At 44.3% G+C, this 16,797-nt stretch overlaps 1 long non-coding RNA gene and 1 pseudogene across 1 annotated transcript; one reads left to right on the top strand and one right to left on the bottom strand.

Moving 5' to 3' along the window:
* Window positions 1-255: 255 nt before the first annotated feature.
* LOC148120984 (uncharacterized) lies at window positions 256-3,268 on the bottom strand. Its single transcript, XR_015738881.1, has 2 exons — window positions 1,224-3,268; window positions 256-901 (listed from the first exon to the last, which is right to left on the bottom strand). It is a non-coding gene; the product is annotated as an uncharacterized LOC148120984 (long non-coding RNA).
* A 4,929-nt stretch (window positions 3,269-8,197) lies between these two features.
* Window positions 8,198-10,326, top strand: LOC125411666 (cytochrome c oxidase subunit 7C, mitochondrial pseudogene; annotated as a pseudogene).
* Window positions 10,327-16,797: the final 6,471 nt, after the last annotated feature.

Genomic DNA, 16,797 nt, shown 5'->3' with positions numbered 1-16,797 from the left:
ATGGCACAGGGAATGAGCTGTTGCCTGAGACACGGTTCCTCAATTAGCCAATAACCAAGCTGCCACACACTGTCCAATGCCAGTCCCTAATCCAGCTGTACCAACTTTTGTTCTTTTAAAAAGAATATGATGATGGGATGTCCCGGGCGGCTCGCAGAGTCCAGCAAGGATGGCCGTGAGTCCCTGCAACGCCATGCGGCGGGGGGAGTCAGGCGGGGGGTTACAGCGGATAAAAGGCTCACAAAACATAGTAAATAAACATAAGGGTAAACATTTATTACTTAAAAAGAAATAGAAAAACAGAGAGACAGAGATAGACAAATATAAAGACATAAAGACACAGAGACAGAGAAAAACGTGTGCACACGACAGGAGACAACCACACAAGAGAGAGAGAGAAAGATGGCGAAGGGGGAGATCAGAAGTGGATGGGTGGGCGTGGTTAGTTCTTAAAGTGGCAGCAGAAGACTAACAGTCCCGGATTCTTTTTTTTTTTTTTAAATATCTATTTATTAATTATGGATACAATATTCTATCTGTGTGTATGTCTGCAGGCCAGAAGAGGGCACCAGACCTCATTACAGATGGTTGTGAGCCACCATGTGGTTGCTGGGAATTGAACTCAGGACCTTTGGAAGAGCAGGCAATGCTCTTAACCGCTGAGCCATCTCTCCAGCCCCCCGGATTCTTTTTATAATAAAAAGTAGAAGGTTAGACATTATAGGTTGAAGGAATTGGGGCGGCGAATTCTCAAGACTGCTTCCGGCTGATTTGTGGGCGTCGTCTTTGGGGGGGGGGGTGAGGGAGATCCGAGAGAAGCTGGGTGTTGGTCACATCCTGGCATAGCTGGTCTCTGCTCCCGACAGGACAGATGTCTGTGGCATGGAAATGTCCCTTGTACCTGGTTAGGGTGTTGGCAGAACAGAGGACAAAGTTAAATTGAGAAAAAATTTTAGGATCAGGGAATTGAGAGGTTTGTATCTGATCTGTTTACAGTGGGTTTTTTAATTTGGCTCCCTGGAACTTATAAGAAAAACAGAAGTTTTAGACATATACATTGTATTAAGAACTCCTTGGGTTTATAAAAACAGAAATTATAATGAAAAGTATTTTTATTTGGTGAGACAACCTGGCAAAATCTCTCAGCTATCAGACTGTCAGAGATCTTTGAGAAGGATAAGATTTTATTTGAGTTACTGATTAAAAAATGACAGAGAACTTACTTGGTTGGCACCCAGAGCTACTCTTTGGTCCTCCCTGGTCGCTGAAGGTTGCATTTGACCTTTGTTGTTCAATGTAGAGCCTGCCAGGCTTTTGAAGACCCTGTGGACCAAGAAATCTTTAGGAAGACAGGTCTACCTTACCTGCGCAGCTAGACTGTCGATTCCAGTGATTCTGTCCACGTTTGGAGGTCTCCAGTTTAGGTGAAAGGCAGTTTTTTCCCAATGGTAAGCGCTTGGCAGTCAAAGCAAACTGCAGATGGATGTTGGTCTTCTGTCTTCTTGGAGGAAACAGAGTGCTTGCTAGGAGCCAACCTGTCTCTTTTTGTTATGAAAAGTTTTTTAAATAATTAAACATTTAAATATCTCATTCCCCAGATCTCTGAGCAGTTGAGGGCTGATTATTAGGTATAGCTGCAGTATAGAATCTGTCTGGAAGGTTGGGTCTGAGTTTGACTGTATTGACTCTTAACAGGTAAGATCCACATTTGTAAAAAGACAGACAGAAAGAAAAAAAAACTGTTTGTAACATTAAGATTAGTGGCAGAACTGACAATGGTAGAAAACAGCTTAAAAGTACATACCAGTTTATGATTTTGTAGTCTGAAACGAGATGAAATGAACAATCATTATACATAGAGAACAGGAATTAGGCAAAGTGTATGTTTCTGATGGGCCCTATCAGAAAGCACGTCACTATGCAAAACACCTGTAATCATAGCTAAGGAGAGGATTTCAGTGAACACTGAGGAGGGGGAGAGGAAAGGCAGGACATACATAAGAATGAGAAAGCTTGGTCGCGTGATCTGGCTCTCAGTGAATCTAGTGATAAAGTCACCTGACCCCATTGAACATGGCAGCTGCCACATGTTGTGGCTTGAATGGGAAAGCCACGGGAATTTTAAAAGCCGGGGGCTGCCTGATTGTTATGTAGAGTCTGAATCGTGAAAAACCCGCAATTTAAGACAATTTAAGGCATATTTAGGCTGGTACGACTTGCTTTTCCAGGTCAAGACCGTGAAAAACCCGCAAAAAACCGTGGCATCTCGAGCCTATGGGGGACCGCTCCCCGTTTAGGTGAGATGCAAACGACCATCCGAAAACATGTGCCCAGGCGTCCTAGTGCCCATGTGGGATGGTATCGGCTGAACCGGATCAGCCAATTACATCTGTGAGAAAGGTTGGAAGGAAGAAAAGACTGAAATAAAGAGGAAGAAGCCTGGGAACCCCGGGTCCCCAGGTGCGGGAATGCACGGGCTTAACAGAGGACACAAGCCATAATGGATGCCAGCAACGGGGCGGAGAAGTACCCCCTGAGCCCAGAAACACCGGGAGGACCGGTCAATCCCGGGTTAAAAAGGCTCAGATAAGCTGGCTGGAGTGAGGAAACTTACAATTAAAAGCCGGTGTTGTTTGTAGGAATGAGTTCAGACAGTTGGTGGTGTTGCGAAGGCCCTCGGTTTGATTCAATCCCGGAAGTTGTCAGAGTCCCGGATGAAAGGTGAAGCTGCAACTCTGGCCTTTGGCGGGTGAATCTCTCGAGTCCGCGGCACCAAATTTTGTTCTTTTAAAAAGAATATGATGATGGGATGTCCCGGGCGGCTCGCGGAGTCCGACAAGGATGGCCGTGAGTCCCTGCAGCGCCAGCCGGGGCAGTCAGGCAGGCGGTTACGGCGGATAAAAGGCTCATAGGACATAATATTATTTAAAGAAGAGGGAGACATTTATTGCTTAAAGAAGAGAAAAACAGAGAGAGAACAAAGACACACATACACACGAGACGAGACAAACACACACGCACATGCACCCACACACACACACACAGGCACCAGAGAGAGAGAAAAATGGTGACGGGGGAAGTCCAAAGTGGCTGGGATGGGCGTGGTTAGTTCTTAAAGTGGCAGCAGAAGACTAACACCAACTCTGTGAATGGTCCAGGAGACGACATTGGTCAGGAACTGGTCACCTGTAGAAGGTGTGGACACAGGCCTGATTAGATTCGTCCTACAAAAGTGGGTCAGTACTGGAGGAAGGAGCAGTGCCCAGGGCTCTTCATTCTCTTTTCTTTTTCTTTTTTCTTTTTTTTTAAAGACAGGGTCTCAAACCAGGCATAGTGGTGAATGTCCTTAATCCTATCACTAAGGAGGCAGAGGCAGGCAGATCTCTGAGTTTGAGGCTGCCTGGTCTACAGAGTGAGTTTCAGAACAGCTGGGGCTACACAGAAACTCTATCTTGAAAAACAAACAAACAAACAAAAACTGTAACCCTAGCCAGCCTGGAGCTTGCTATGTAGACCAGACTGCTCTCAAACTCAAGGATGTCCACCTGTCTTTACCTTCCAAGTGCTGGGATTAAAGGTGTGCACCATCACTAAGATAAACATTCTTTAAAAACTTCTTTTCACATTTTGTGTGTGGAGGGTGCCATGGAGTGTACATGGGGATCAGAGGACAGCCTATAGCAGTCAGTTCTCTCCTCCCACCATACAGGTTCCAGGGACTGAACTCAAGTTGTCATGCTGGGAGTCAAGTATTTTTTTTAATTTATTTATTCATGTACTTTTATGAATACACCAGAAGAAGAAATCTGATCCCATTACATATGGTTGTGAGCCATCATGTGGTTGCTAGTAATTGTACTCAGGACCTCTAGAAGAGTAGTCAAATGCTCTAAACCACTGAGCCATCTCTCCAAGCCCCAGGGAGTCAAGTATTTAACCCACTAAGCCAACTTTCTGACCAAAAAAGATGTATGTTCTACTTATTTTCTTATTGTTTGTTTGTTATTATCTGCACACACACACACACATATATATATACATACATATATATATACACACATACATGCATACGCACACAGGCACCACCTGAGTGCCTGATACCCATGGAGGTCAGAAGTCCTGGGACTTGAGTTGAGTGGTTGTGAGTTCTGGGAACTGAACACACAACCTATGCAAGAGCAGCAAATGCTCTTTTGGGGTGGTTTTGTTGTTTTGTTTTTTAAGACAGGGTTTCTCTGTGTAGACCCAATTGTCCTGGAACTCACTCTGTAGACCAGGCTGGCCTCAAACTCATAGAGATCTTCCTGTGTTCATGCACCACAATTGCCCGGCAATCAGTGCTCTTAACTGAGTTGTCTCCAGCCCTGAAAATGCGTGTTCTAGCAGGGTAGGCTGGTACATGCTTCTAATCCCAGCAGCTGGAAGACGGAGGCTCCAGGGTCATTTCAGATCAAGAGTTTGAGACCAGCCTGCCCGGTATAGGAAAACCCTGTCTCAATATTAAAATAAACGAGATGATGTGATCCAGCTGTTGTGACACAGGCTTGGAATTCCAGAATTCGGGAGACAGAGTCAGACAACAGACACAGATGATGAACCGGCTTAGCAGGGAAGGACACCTGCAGCCAAGCCTGAAGACTTGAGCTTAATTCCTGGGATCCCACATTATGGGGCCTCACCATGTTGTCCTCTGACCTTAACATGTGTGAAGTGGTACACACACACACACACATACACACACACACACACAGTGTGAATAATGGGGGAAGTTGTCGTGGTCCAGTGCCAGCCCGGATCATAAATTATTTCTCTGGACCAAAGGAGAGGTGTGGGAATAAAGACACAACTCACATGGCTTTATTGGGAGGGAGATTCTCAGTGATCCTTCACGAAATCCTGAGTTCATCTCCTGAAAATTCACCCGGGTTTATGCTCCAAACAGCTTTTATACCAAAATGTAAACTGAGGGGGAAGTTCATTAGCGTTCTGTTTCTGGGGTAGTGGAACTAAAGTCACACCTGCTGCTATGGCTGCTCTGTTTCAGAGCCTGGATTAACACCTCTTCCCAGGTGATCTCCATAATTACAAAGAAGGAGCAGAACGATATTAGCATATCCTGACCCTTTGTTAGGGAGGTGACCTCCTCCTGTGTGACAGGTGCAAACTACTGCCTGACAGTCTGACCGCCATGCGATGTAGACATATGGGTCTGTATAATATATGGCCCTACAGGAAGCAAACAAAAAAATAATAAAAATGTATGTTCTCAGCCAGTTATGAGTGGCGTGAACCTGTACCCTTAGTTACTCATGAGATTGAGGAAAAAGGAGGATGCCTGAGTCTAGGAGTTAAGGACTGCCCTGAGCAATTTGACAAAACCTTGTCACAAAATAAATACTTTTTAAAAATCTAAATTTATAACCAGAATCCTGAACCTGGTGCTTCCTGTTACCATAAATACCACAGAGACCAATGAGCAGAACTAGGAACTGATTTTTTGAGACAGGGTCTCATGTATCCCCAGACTGACCTTGAATTCACTATGTAGCCAAAAATGATCTTGAGCTTCTGATTTCCTGCCTTCACATCCTGAGTTGGTGCGGGAGAATTGTCTGTATTCTGTCAATCATGTATTTTAATAAAACGCTGATTGGCCAGGCAGGAAGTATAGGTGGGTCAATCAGACAGGAAGTAGAGGTGGGGCGATGAGAACAGAAATAGTCTAGGAAGCAGGAAGCTCCCTCTGCCATTCCTGCCCAGAGCACCGAAGAAGCAACATGTGAGCTGTCCAGCTAGAAAAGGTACTGATCCGTGTGGCTAGCATAGATAAGGATAATGGGGTAATATGTGTTATAAGAGCTAATAAGTAGCCTGACCTAATGGGCCAATCAGTTTTATAACCTAATGTAGACTTTGTGTGATTTTCTTTGGGACTTGCCGGCTGTCAGGTACTGGACGGGACAGATACCCCAACAAGCCAGCCCTTCGTGCTACACTGAGTGCTGGGATTGCAGGTATGTAACCCCCTCCCAGTTTTTTCCAGTGCTGGGGATTGAACCCAGGGCTTCATACATGCTAGACAAGCACTCTACCAACTGAGCTACCTCTCTAGTCCAGAGATTGAATTAAGTTGTGTTTTATTCAGTGTGTAATAATCTGAGAAGGTTCCAGTTTAGTACCCTGGATAAACCTCGTCAACATTACATTAGCCTGTCGGTTTTATAGGGGTAAAAGGAGGGGTAGCAATCATTCAGGAGTTAGGTGTGGTCTTGATTGGGCCATAGCTGCCTGACTCTCATCACACTTGCTCTTCTCAGTACTGTGTCTCTGGACTGATGGACTCCTCAGAGCTGTCTGAGTATCTGCCAGTATCAACTCTGTGCTTCTCTAGGTACCATCTGGGCTAATGGGATCAATTTGGGACAAAGAGGCCATTAACTGCCTTGTGCTGAGACAGTAACACACACACATGCAGAATCCTTTTCACCATGTAGAATACAGAAGTGCCTGTGTAGGATGGAATCCCTCATCTCATCATTACATGGTTTTATGATGTTTTATTTTAGAGTTGCTGTCTTACTGTTGCCCAGGCTGCCTCTGAACTCCTGATATCAAGTGATCTTTTAACCCAGGCTCAGTCAACTCTATCTAGGACGACAATCTTCACTGATATATTTTACACACTACAAAGGTTACCCATTTGAAGAGTGATTACTTTCATTAAATTTATATAATGCATATATCACCAACAAATTCCTTACTGTCAGTAGTAAGGAATTACTACTGTCAGTAGTACTTACTGACAGTCAACATCCAGACAACCAAAATGTGTCTTCCTCTTTACACCATATTTTGTAGGAGGCCATGAATTTGGAATGGGCATCTGTTGGGACCCCAGTAGACCAAACTGACAGTGTTATCATAGTAACTGAGTTCAGATTGGTTGCAAAAGGCCTGACGGTCAGTCAGTCACCTAAGCTACAGATTTGGCTAGTCAAAACTGTAACCAGGGGCTGAAGAGATGACTCAGTGGTTAAAAACACTCAGTGGCTTCTCTTGCAGAGAGTCTGGGTTTCATTCCCAGCACCCACATGGCAGCTCACACCTGCTCCTAACTCTTGCTCTAAGGATCATGACCTAGTCTGGCTTCTTTGAGTACCAGACACACAGATGGTTTACACACATAGAACATAGACAAACACTCATACAAATTAAATAAACAAAAACAAGCTGAGTGGTGATGGAGCATGCCTTTAGTCCCACTACTAGGGAGGCAGAAGCGGGCAGATCTCTGTGAGTTTGAGGCCAACCTGGTCTACAGAGTGAGTTCCAGGACAGACTCCAAAGCTACAGAGAAACCTGTCTTGAAAAACCAGAACAAAACCAAAACAAACAAAGAAAGAAAGCAAGCAAAAAACTGTAACTCACGTGTAGTGGTGGCACATACCTTTAATCCCACCAAGCACTCAGGAAACAGAGGCTGGCAGACCTCTGTGAGTTCAAGGTCAGCCTGGTCTACATAGTGAGTTGTAGGACAGCCAGGGGCAGGGCAACACAGAGAAACCCTGTCTAGAAAAACCAAATCCAGGGGTTAGGGAGATGGCTCAGTGGTTAAGAGCATATTCTGTTCTTCAAGAGGACCCAAGTTCGATTCACAGCACCCATTTCAGGCAGTTCACAACTGGCTGGAACTCCAGCTCCAGGGGACCTGACCCCCTCCTGTCCTGCTCATATGTATACATACACATAAATAAATAAAGTATTTAGACAAGAAAAACCAAACCCAAACAAACAAACAATGACAACAAAAACCTATAACCAGTTGACTGGGGTTAATTAAACTATAACCAATTTAGTTGCCTTTGTAATCTCTCACTTGGCTTCTGAGTTGTCTGATCCAGTCATTGGCTGCTCTGGTTCTGGAAGCTGATTGACTTTCAAATCATGTTTTGTTTGGCTTTGATTCTACTAATTTAACTACAGAATTTCCCTGTTAGCAGTGGAATGATACACTCTGTGGTGACTTACAGTATTTGATTTCTTTTGGTTTGGATGTTTTCAGATTGTTCCTGATGAAACACACAAGAATACTTTATCCCTTTTTTATGGCTTAATGATGTTCCAGTCTATGGCTATTTCAGATCTTCTTCACTGATTATTTGAAGGACATCTGGATGGCTTACAGTTACCAGTTATAATGAGGGATGCTGCTGAGTATTTGTACACAGGTATTCGCATGGGCATGTTTCCAGTTCTCTTGGGCAGCACATAGTAGACTTGTGGGTTTATGTTTAACTTTGTAAAGAAGCTACCAAACTGTCCTCCACTGTGGCTATGCCATTTCATGTTCCCCTGTGGAAGGTTCCAGTCTTTCAATGTCACTGCGGATTTGCCATTGTCTGTCTTTTTGAAAGGCGACTAGTGGGTGAGAGGCTATCTCACTGAGGGTTCTTCTAGGTCAAGTGAGTCCCCTCTGGCAGCAGAACTGTTATTTTGTACATTTTGCCTAATCTTTCTTGGTACACTAACCCTATTGACCAGGTGGGGCAAAGTTAAGAGCCCTAGGCAAGAATGTTACAGTTGTTACCTGCCAGTCCAAAGCTTCTCCGGGATAAATACTTCTGCAATTGTTCCAGTGCTGTGGTTCAACTTCTAGAGCCTTAACTGGGTCTGTCATCTTTTTCTATGTATGTGTGTGTTTATATGTGTGTGTGTGTCTGTGTTTGTGTATATATATATGTGTGTGTGTGTGTATGTATGTGTGTCTGTTTGTGTCTGTGTGTCTGTGTCTGTGTGTGTGTATGTGTGTATCTGTAAGTATTGTCTATTTGTTCTGTGTGTGTCTGTGTTTGTGTGTGTATGTGTGTATGTCTGTCTGTTTGTGTTTGTGTGTGTGACTGTATACATAAGTGCATGTACTCACATTCATGTGTATGTGTGAACACACACATGTCACAGCTCACATGTGGAGATCAGAGAACAACCTAAGCTGTTGGGTTCCACCGTCCACTTTGAGACAGTCTATTTGAAGCTTCTGGGGATTCTCTGCCTCCCACTTCCCTGGAGGATTGTGGGATCACAGACATTTGTGCTTTACATCCAGTTTTTTGGGGGTTCTGGGAATTCTCATAATTTTTTATGTGGTTCTGAGGTCCCATACACTTGAGTGGGAAGTGCTTTTACCCAACGAGTTGTCTCTATATCCTTTTGTTTTGTTTTGTTTTTTGAGACAGTGTCTCACCACACAGCTGTCTAGGACTTACTATGCAGTCTAAATGGGTCTTCAACCCATGGTCTCCCTGACCCCTGCGTGGCTTTAAGTTTTCTCCAGTTTTGTAGTTTTGCTTCCTCCCTTTTTAAAAATGAATTATTTATTTTTATATACATTGGTGTTTTGCATGCATGTATGTCTGGGTGAGGGTGTTGGATCCCCTAGAACTAGAGTTACAGACAGTTGTGAACTATTATATGGGTGCTGGGAATTGAACCTAGGTCCTCAGGAAGAGCACCTAGTGCTCTTAACTGCTGAGCCATCCCTCCAGCCAGAGATAGGATGTGTTACCCTCACTCTACCACACCACTGGCCTCTCTCACCGTTAGCTGAACAATTTCCCTCTCGAGCCACATTCTCTGTTTGCCCTACACTGCTTCCCTCCTTGCTTATCTTGGTCTCTGTTCCACGTGTAACTTATTTTCCCTGCCTGCATGTCAGTATCATCTAAGCAGCTTCTCAAATCCCAACGCAAATCAACAGTAATCCCAGCATGCAGGAGGATGAAGCAGGAAAATGAAGTTTGAGGCCATGGCCTCAGGATGTAGCTCAGTTAGTACAGTGATAGGCACAGTGTTTGCCTAGCATGCAAGAAGCCCTGGGTTCTATTCCCAGAGTTGCATAGAGCAGGCAGATATGCTGGTACACATCTGTAATGCCTGCCCTGGGGAGGTGGAGACCAGGTGATCAGCAGCTCAGTCATTCCTGGCGCTATGTAACTAGTTTGAAGGCAACTGAGCTAAGGAGTCCCTGCCACTTAAAACAAAAGTTTGGATAGCAAGACTTTGAGGAAAGGAGACTTGGGTGGTGCAACCATTTCTTCTGCCCTCTTCTCTGAGCCCTTGCACAGCTTCTTGCAGCATCATATTGGGTCAGAGCATCCAGAGGTTTACCACCTTCATGGTCCATCACAGCTGCTATGAGAAGGACCTGGGAAGAATATGCTGTTTTCAGTGGAAAGTAAGAGGCAGTTACTGGCTGTGAGGCCTGTGTACTTTGGATCTGGATTTGTCATGCCTTTCTTTATAGTAAGGTACCAGTTACTTAAGAAATAAGGATGTTTAATTCTTCCCTTTAACAGATACGAAGAATGGTCAAGAAGTGAGGCCTTAGTTCCTGTTCTATTGCTGTGAAGAGACATCATGACCAAGGAAACTCTTAATTTTTTATTTATTTATTATGTACACTGTGTTCTTCCTGTACACCAGAAGAGGGCACTAGATCTCATTACAGATGGTTGTGAGCCACTGTGGTTGCTGGGAATTGAACTCAGGACCTCTGGAAGAGCAGCCAGTGCTCTTAACCTCTGAGCCATCTCTCAAGCTCTGTCTCTCTCTTTTTAAAAAAAAAATTAATTAGGGGCTTGCGTACAGTTTTAGAGGGTTAGTTCATGATCATCATGGCAATGGGCAGGCAGGCAGGCTTGGCACTGGGGCAGTAGCTGACAACCATCTGTAATGAGGTCTGGTGCCCTCTTCTGGTCTGCAGACAGAATATTGTATACATAGTAAGTAAATAAATAAATATTTAAAAAATAAAGTTGGTAGCTATACTGGGATCACTTAAGAGAATTACCACTGAGGGGTGGGGATGAAGTTCACTTGATGGTGGTTGGCTGGCATGCGTGAGGCCCAGGGCCCTGCACTTCATAAACTAGGTTTGGTGACATGTGCTCATCACCCAACACTCAGGGAGTAAATACAGGAGAATCACAAGTTCAAGGTCATCCTCAGCTATATAGCAATTTCCAAGCCAGCCTGGGCTGTTTGAGACCCTTTCTCAAAAGACAGAAAATATAGCCCGGCGTTGGGGCACATGCCTTTTGCCCCAGCACTTGGGAGGCAGAGGCAGGTGGATCTCTGAGTGCAAAGCCAGTCTGGTCTACAGATCGAGTTCCAAGACAGCCAGGACTACAGAAAGAAACCATATCTGGAAAAACAAACAAAAAAGATATTATATACCCCAGATATGAATAAAGGACTATAGCCTTGGTGTGGTGGCACGCTCCTTTAATCCTAGGACTTGGGAGGTAGAGGCAGGTGATCTCTGAGTTCGAGGTCAGCCTGGTTTACAAAGAGAATTCCAGGACAGCAAGGGCTATACAGAGAAATCCTGTATAGAGAAATCAAAAACAAAAACAAAACAAGAACAAACAAAACAAAAGAATAAAGGGCTATAATGTATATAAATGTTTAGAAACAAGGCAAATGGGCTGAAACGTTGACTGAATTTGGTCAGGTTGTGCAAGACTGTGCAATACCAGCACAGGGTGGGGTGGGCTGTGCTGCTGAAGAGAACAGGACTTCAAAGGATCTGTCCTCAAAAAAATAGGGGTGGGGGGCAAGCTTTTATCTTTCAGGACATCTGCCCTGTCTATTTTGGAAGTTCAATGCTCAGAACAGAGTTCTGTTTTGTGTAGAATACCTCGGGTGTTCACCGAAGTGGTAACAGAAGCTAAGTAGACAGGACAATCAGCCCGGGCAAGCTGAGCACACACGGGCTAAAGATTAACCCCACACAGTCTTATTTGAGTGCATACAAGCATAAACCCACTGTGAACCATTCATTTAGGCTGACAATGTAGGTCAGTTCAACATTGCAAAAATAAATGAGCAAACAAACCTGTAAGTAAATAGTTACTTATTTACAACTATCCTATAAATATAAACCATAAAACATTTTTGCAGTGCTGAACTCAGGGCCTAATGCATCCCAAGGCAACACTCTGCCTCAGCTCTCATTGAAGATTTTTTCTTTTTTACATTTAATTGAGATAGGATCTCACTAAATAACTAGGCTGACCTGGAACTAAGAAATCTGTCTTACTTCTGCTTCCCCAGTGCTGGGATTAAAGGCTTGTGCCACCATGCCCAGCACAAAAGATTTTTAAACTTAGATTTTAAAAAAAACGAATTTAAAAATCAAACTAACATTTTTTTTCTAATTAACATTTAAGGAAGTTAATAACAATAAGAAGAAATACTGTTCAGGGCTGGAGGGATGGCTCATTGGTTAAGGAAACAGGCTGCTTTTCTGGAGGACACAGGTTTTGACTCCTAGTACCCACATGGTGGCTTACAACCATCTGCAACTAAAATTTCAGGGGATCCAATGCCCTCTTCTGACCTCTATGGACCAGAAATACATATATGTGATATACAAAGACATACACATGTAGGCAAAAATCCATACACATGAAAAATAAAACTTTAAAATTATTTTTGTTTTTTCAAAAGGGTCTCACCTGTGTGACCACCAGCTAGCTTGGAACTCACTCTGTAGACGAGGGTGTGGGAGAATTATCTGTATTCTGTCAATCATGTATTTTAATAAAATGCTGATTGGCCAGGCAGGAAGTATAGGTGGATCAACCAGACAGGAAGTAGAGGCGGGGCGATGAGAACAGGAATATTCTGGGAAGCAGGAAGCTCCCTCCGCCATTCCTGTGCAGACCACCAAAGAGGCAGCATGTAACCTGCCCAGCTGAAAAAGGTACTGAGCCGTGTGGCTAACATAGATAAGGATAATGGGGTAATATATGTTATAAGAGCTAATAAGTAGCCAGAGCTAAGGGCCAATCAGTTTATAATCTTATGGAGTCTTGTGAGTGATTTTCTTTGGGGTATGCCGGTTGTGGGGTACCGTTATGTAACATGGAGGGGCCGGCTTGTTGGGGTATCTGTCCCACCCGGTACCCCACAACCGGCAAGTCCCAAAGAAAATCAACCACACAGAGATCTCTATAAGTTATAAAGATGATTGGCCCATTATCTCAGGTTTCTTGTTAACTCTTATAGCTTATATTAACCTATTATTCTCATTTATGTTAGCCATACGGCTCAGTACCTTTCTCAGTGTGACAGTTCACATGTTGCCTCTTCCGTGGTCTGGGCAGGAATGGCGGAGGGAGCTTCCTTCTTCCCAGAATATTCCTGTTCTCATCGCCCCGCCTCTATTTCCTGTCTGGTTGACCCACCTATATTTCCTGCTTGGCCAATCAGAGTTTTATTAAAATACATGATTGACAGAATACAGATAATTCTCCCGCACTTGTCCTCTCCCCAAATCTACAGTTCGTAAGGTGGTCCACAGATGATGTTTCTGTCCAGTTGCTCCAATTACTATAGTCTTTTTATTCTTTAGCTTCCCCAATGGTTGTTTCAGCACAGAGTGCTCAGCCCCTGTGTCCACTAGAAAATCCATAGGGGTCTCCTCCACAGTCAGGGTTACCCTAGGCACGGGGAAGGGGGCCCGAGCCCCATTCCTCTAATCATCTTCTTCTAGGGCCAGTACCTTAGAGGCCCTTCCTTTCTTCTTTGGGCATTCTCTTGCCCAATGTCCTTTTTCTTTGCAACAAGCACATCATTCTTTGTCCAAGGGGTGCCTCTGTCCATCTTCACTCATCTTTGGTCTTCTGTTGCCCAGGTTCCCTATCTGTCTAGGTCCTATCTTCCCTTTCTCTCCTACCACTGCGGCCAGAATTCTATCAAATTTCTCTCTTGTCTATGATCCCTCCAGTACTCTTTCTTCTGCCTCCCACCTCTCTCTCTCTCGCTCGCTCGCTTGCTTCTCTTCCTCAGTTTCTTGCTTATGAAACACTTTCTCTGCCTCCTTAACCAAATCCTGCAAGATATAATCCTGCAACCCTTTTAACCATTGTAACTTTTCTTAATATCTGATGCTGACTGTCCTATAAAGGCCATAGCTACCACTGACCCTCAGAGGTTGGGTCAAAGGGAGTATAATGCCTGTAAGCCTCCTTTAAATGCTCAAGAAACACAGATGGCAGAGCCCTGCGGTGATAGACTGTCAGCTGCTCCCTACCTGTTTTAAGTTTGACCTTGAAAACATGCACAGGGAACTAGATAAGGCCCATATCTGTTTACATATTTTTTATCTGTTTACATATTTTTTAACCAAAATCTTTCTTGCTTTTTAGACAACACATCAAAAATTTCTCTTGCTTTTTAGACAACATAAAAACTCTTACCAAAGTCTTTCTTGTGATTTTTCTCAGTGGGGATATATGGCTATATTTTAAACAAGAACAGCATATAAAATCCTATACCAGTGTGAAACATTTGAGACCAACAATAGGCTCTTTTTTTATTAAAACATTAAACAATGGTAATTTTTAAACAGGAACATCACATAAAATCCTGTACCAGTATGAAATATGAGACCAACAATGGGTTTTTTTTTTTTCGTAGCCTTAAACTCACAGAGATCCACCTGCTTCTGCCTCCTAAGTGTTGGGATTAAAGGGTACACAAAAGTGACCTACCAGATTTTTAAAAATGATAAAAAAGGGTGTGGTTTATGAGTTGGTGTCTAGGCAAATGCCACAGAGACTTCTGGAATGGGTGCTGGGCAATCGTCAGTTCACTTCATTCCTTCCATGACTGAAACCTTCCCTGAAAGACCTCAGAGCTCTGTTTCTGCCTGCCTTCCTGCTGCTGGGATTACTGGCATGTAAACAGTCTCACTTTTAGTCTTGGCTGGCTTAGAACTCACTAGGCAGACCAGGCTGGACTCAGACTCACAGATATCCAACTACTTCTGCCTCCCAGAGTGCTGGGATTAAGGGTGCACACAACCAACTACACTTGGCGATTTGTGTGTATGTGTATGTGTGTGTGTGTGTGTGTGTGTGTGTTCAACACAAGTATATAGTTGCTTGTAGAAGCCAGAAGAGGGCAAATAATTCCCCATAACTGGAGTTATGGGTAGGTATGAGTCATTTGATATGGATGCTGGGACTCAAATTTGTAAAGCACAGCGTCCTCTCTACGCTCTATGGTAATACATGTGTGCAGCTACAGGATGGTAGGTGAGCCAGAAACTAAGCTGGAGACTTAAAAACACATGCACACAGACAGACAGAGACACGGGAACACGGGTCATCCTTGATATAAGAATGCCCACTTTATTGTGCTCAGGGGCAGCTTATATAGGGCTCTGGCCACGCCCCAGCTCTCGGGATCTTTCAGCTGCAGACTCATCAGAACCCACTCCCCTGCCATCAGGCTGCTCAGAGCAGAGGAAAACAAGTTGTTTACAAGAAATTCAGGGTCTGGTGGTCCACAGTTCCCAACACAAAGTCAAGAAGAACAGCAATAGAATAGCTCTTAACCACTAAGCACTCACTTTTTTTTTAAAGCTCCTACTTAAAAAAACAAACTTGATTTTGTTTTGTATGTATGTGGTTGCAACCACACCAAGGCACATATGTGGCTGTCAGATGACAGCTTTCAGGAGTCATTCTCCTGTGTACCCTGTTGAGACAGGTCCCTCGTCTCTGTTGCTATACAATAGTAGCACTTTGGCTAGCCGGACCACTAGCTTCCTGGTGATTCAGTCCCATTCCCCACCTCACTGAAGAGTGCCAGGATTACAGATGTGCCCCACCACAGCCAGGCCTCCCATTTTACTGTAGAGTGCCTGGATTACAGATGTGCCCCACCACAGCCAGGCCTCCCATTTTACTGTAGAGTGCCTGGATTACAGATGTGCCCCACCACAGCCAGGTCTCCCATTTTACTGAAGAGTGCCAGGATTACAGATGTGCCCCACCACAGCCAGGCCTCCCATCTCACTGAAGAGTGCTGGGATTACAGATGGGCACCACCGCTGCCAGCTTTTTACCTGGCTTCCGGGAAGTGAACAGACTTTCACGCCAAGTACTTTAAACCTGTACGCCATCTTCACAGGCCTGTTTCACTCTTTGCAAAGCACAGGGATCAGCTGACTTTCTCAGAGAGGACAAGTGTCACCAGCAGAATGCCTCAGAAGCTATGGCGAGTGCTGGAGCTCAGTGGTGGAGCAGTTGCCCAGCATGTGCAAAGCTATGGGTTTGCTCCCCAAAATTGCAATGAAACAAACTTAATTCAGAAGCCAGAACGAAAGTGTGGCCAAAACAAGATTTCACTTTTTCCGTTATAGGAGTGTTATCTTCCGTTGCTAGAAAGGACCTGCTGACCAAGATGCTTGTGGTACAGGGAGATCTGAAAATTTATTTTTGGTTCCATTTTTTTCCCCCAGAGAAAGACAAGCTCTGGCCTCAAACCCAAACACACTGTTCAATCCCAGGCCTGGAACTCGCTGCAATCCTCATGCCTCAGCCTTCAGAGTACTGAGATAACTGATAGGACACCACACAAAGATTTAAATTTATTATGAGTGCCAGATGTGGTGGCACATGCCTTAATCCCAGCACTGGGGAGGCAGAGGCAGGCAGATCTCTGTGAGTTTAACACCAGTATGGTCTACATATCAAGCTCCAGGACAGGCAAAGCTACATAGTGAGACTCTGTCTCAAAACAAAATGTGTTGTGTGTACATGGTATGTGGATGCTGCCCAGGTCAGAGGACGACTTTATGGAGTTGGTTCTTCCCTTCCACCTTTGCCTGGATTCCAGACGTTAAACTAACCAGGCCTACACAGCAAACGTCTTTACACACTCAGCCATACAGGCCCACACCGGGCTTTCCTGTCGCTACAGTGACTTTTATGTTCTCATGTTCAG

Source organism: Myodes glareolus, chromosome 9 (genome assembly GCF_982192425.1).
Source record: "Myodes glareolus chromosome 9, mMyoGla1.1, whole genome shotgun sequence".
NCBI lineage: Eukaryota > Metazoa > Chordata > Mammalia > Rodentia > Cricetidae > Myodes > Myodes glareolus.
This window is presented reverse-complemented; position numbering and strand designations above follow the sequence as displayed.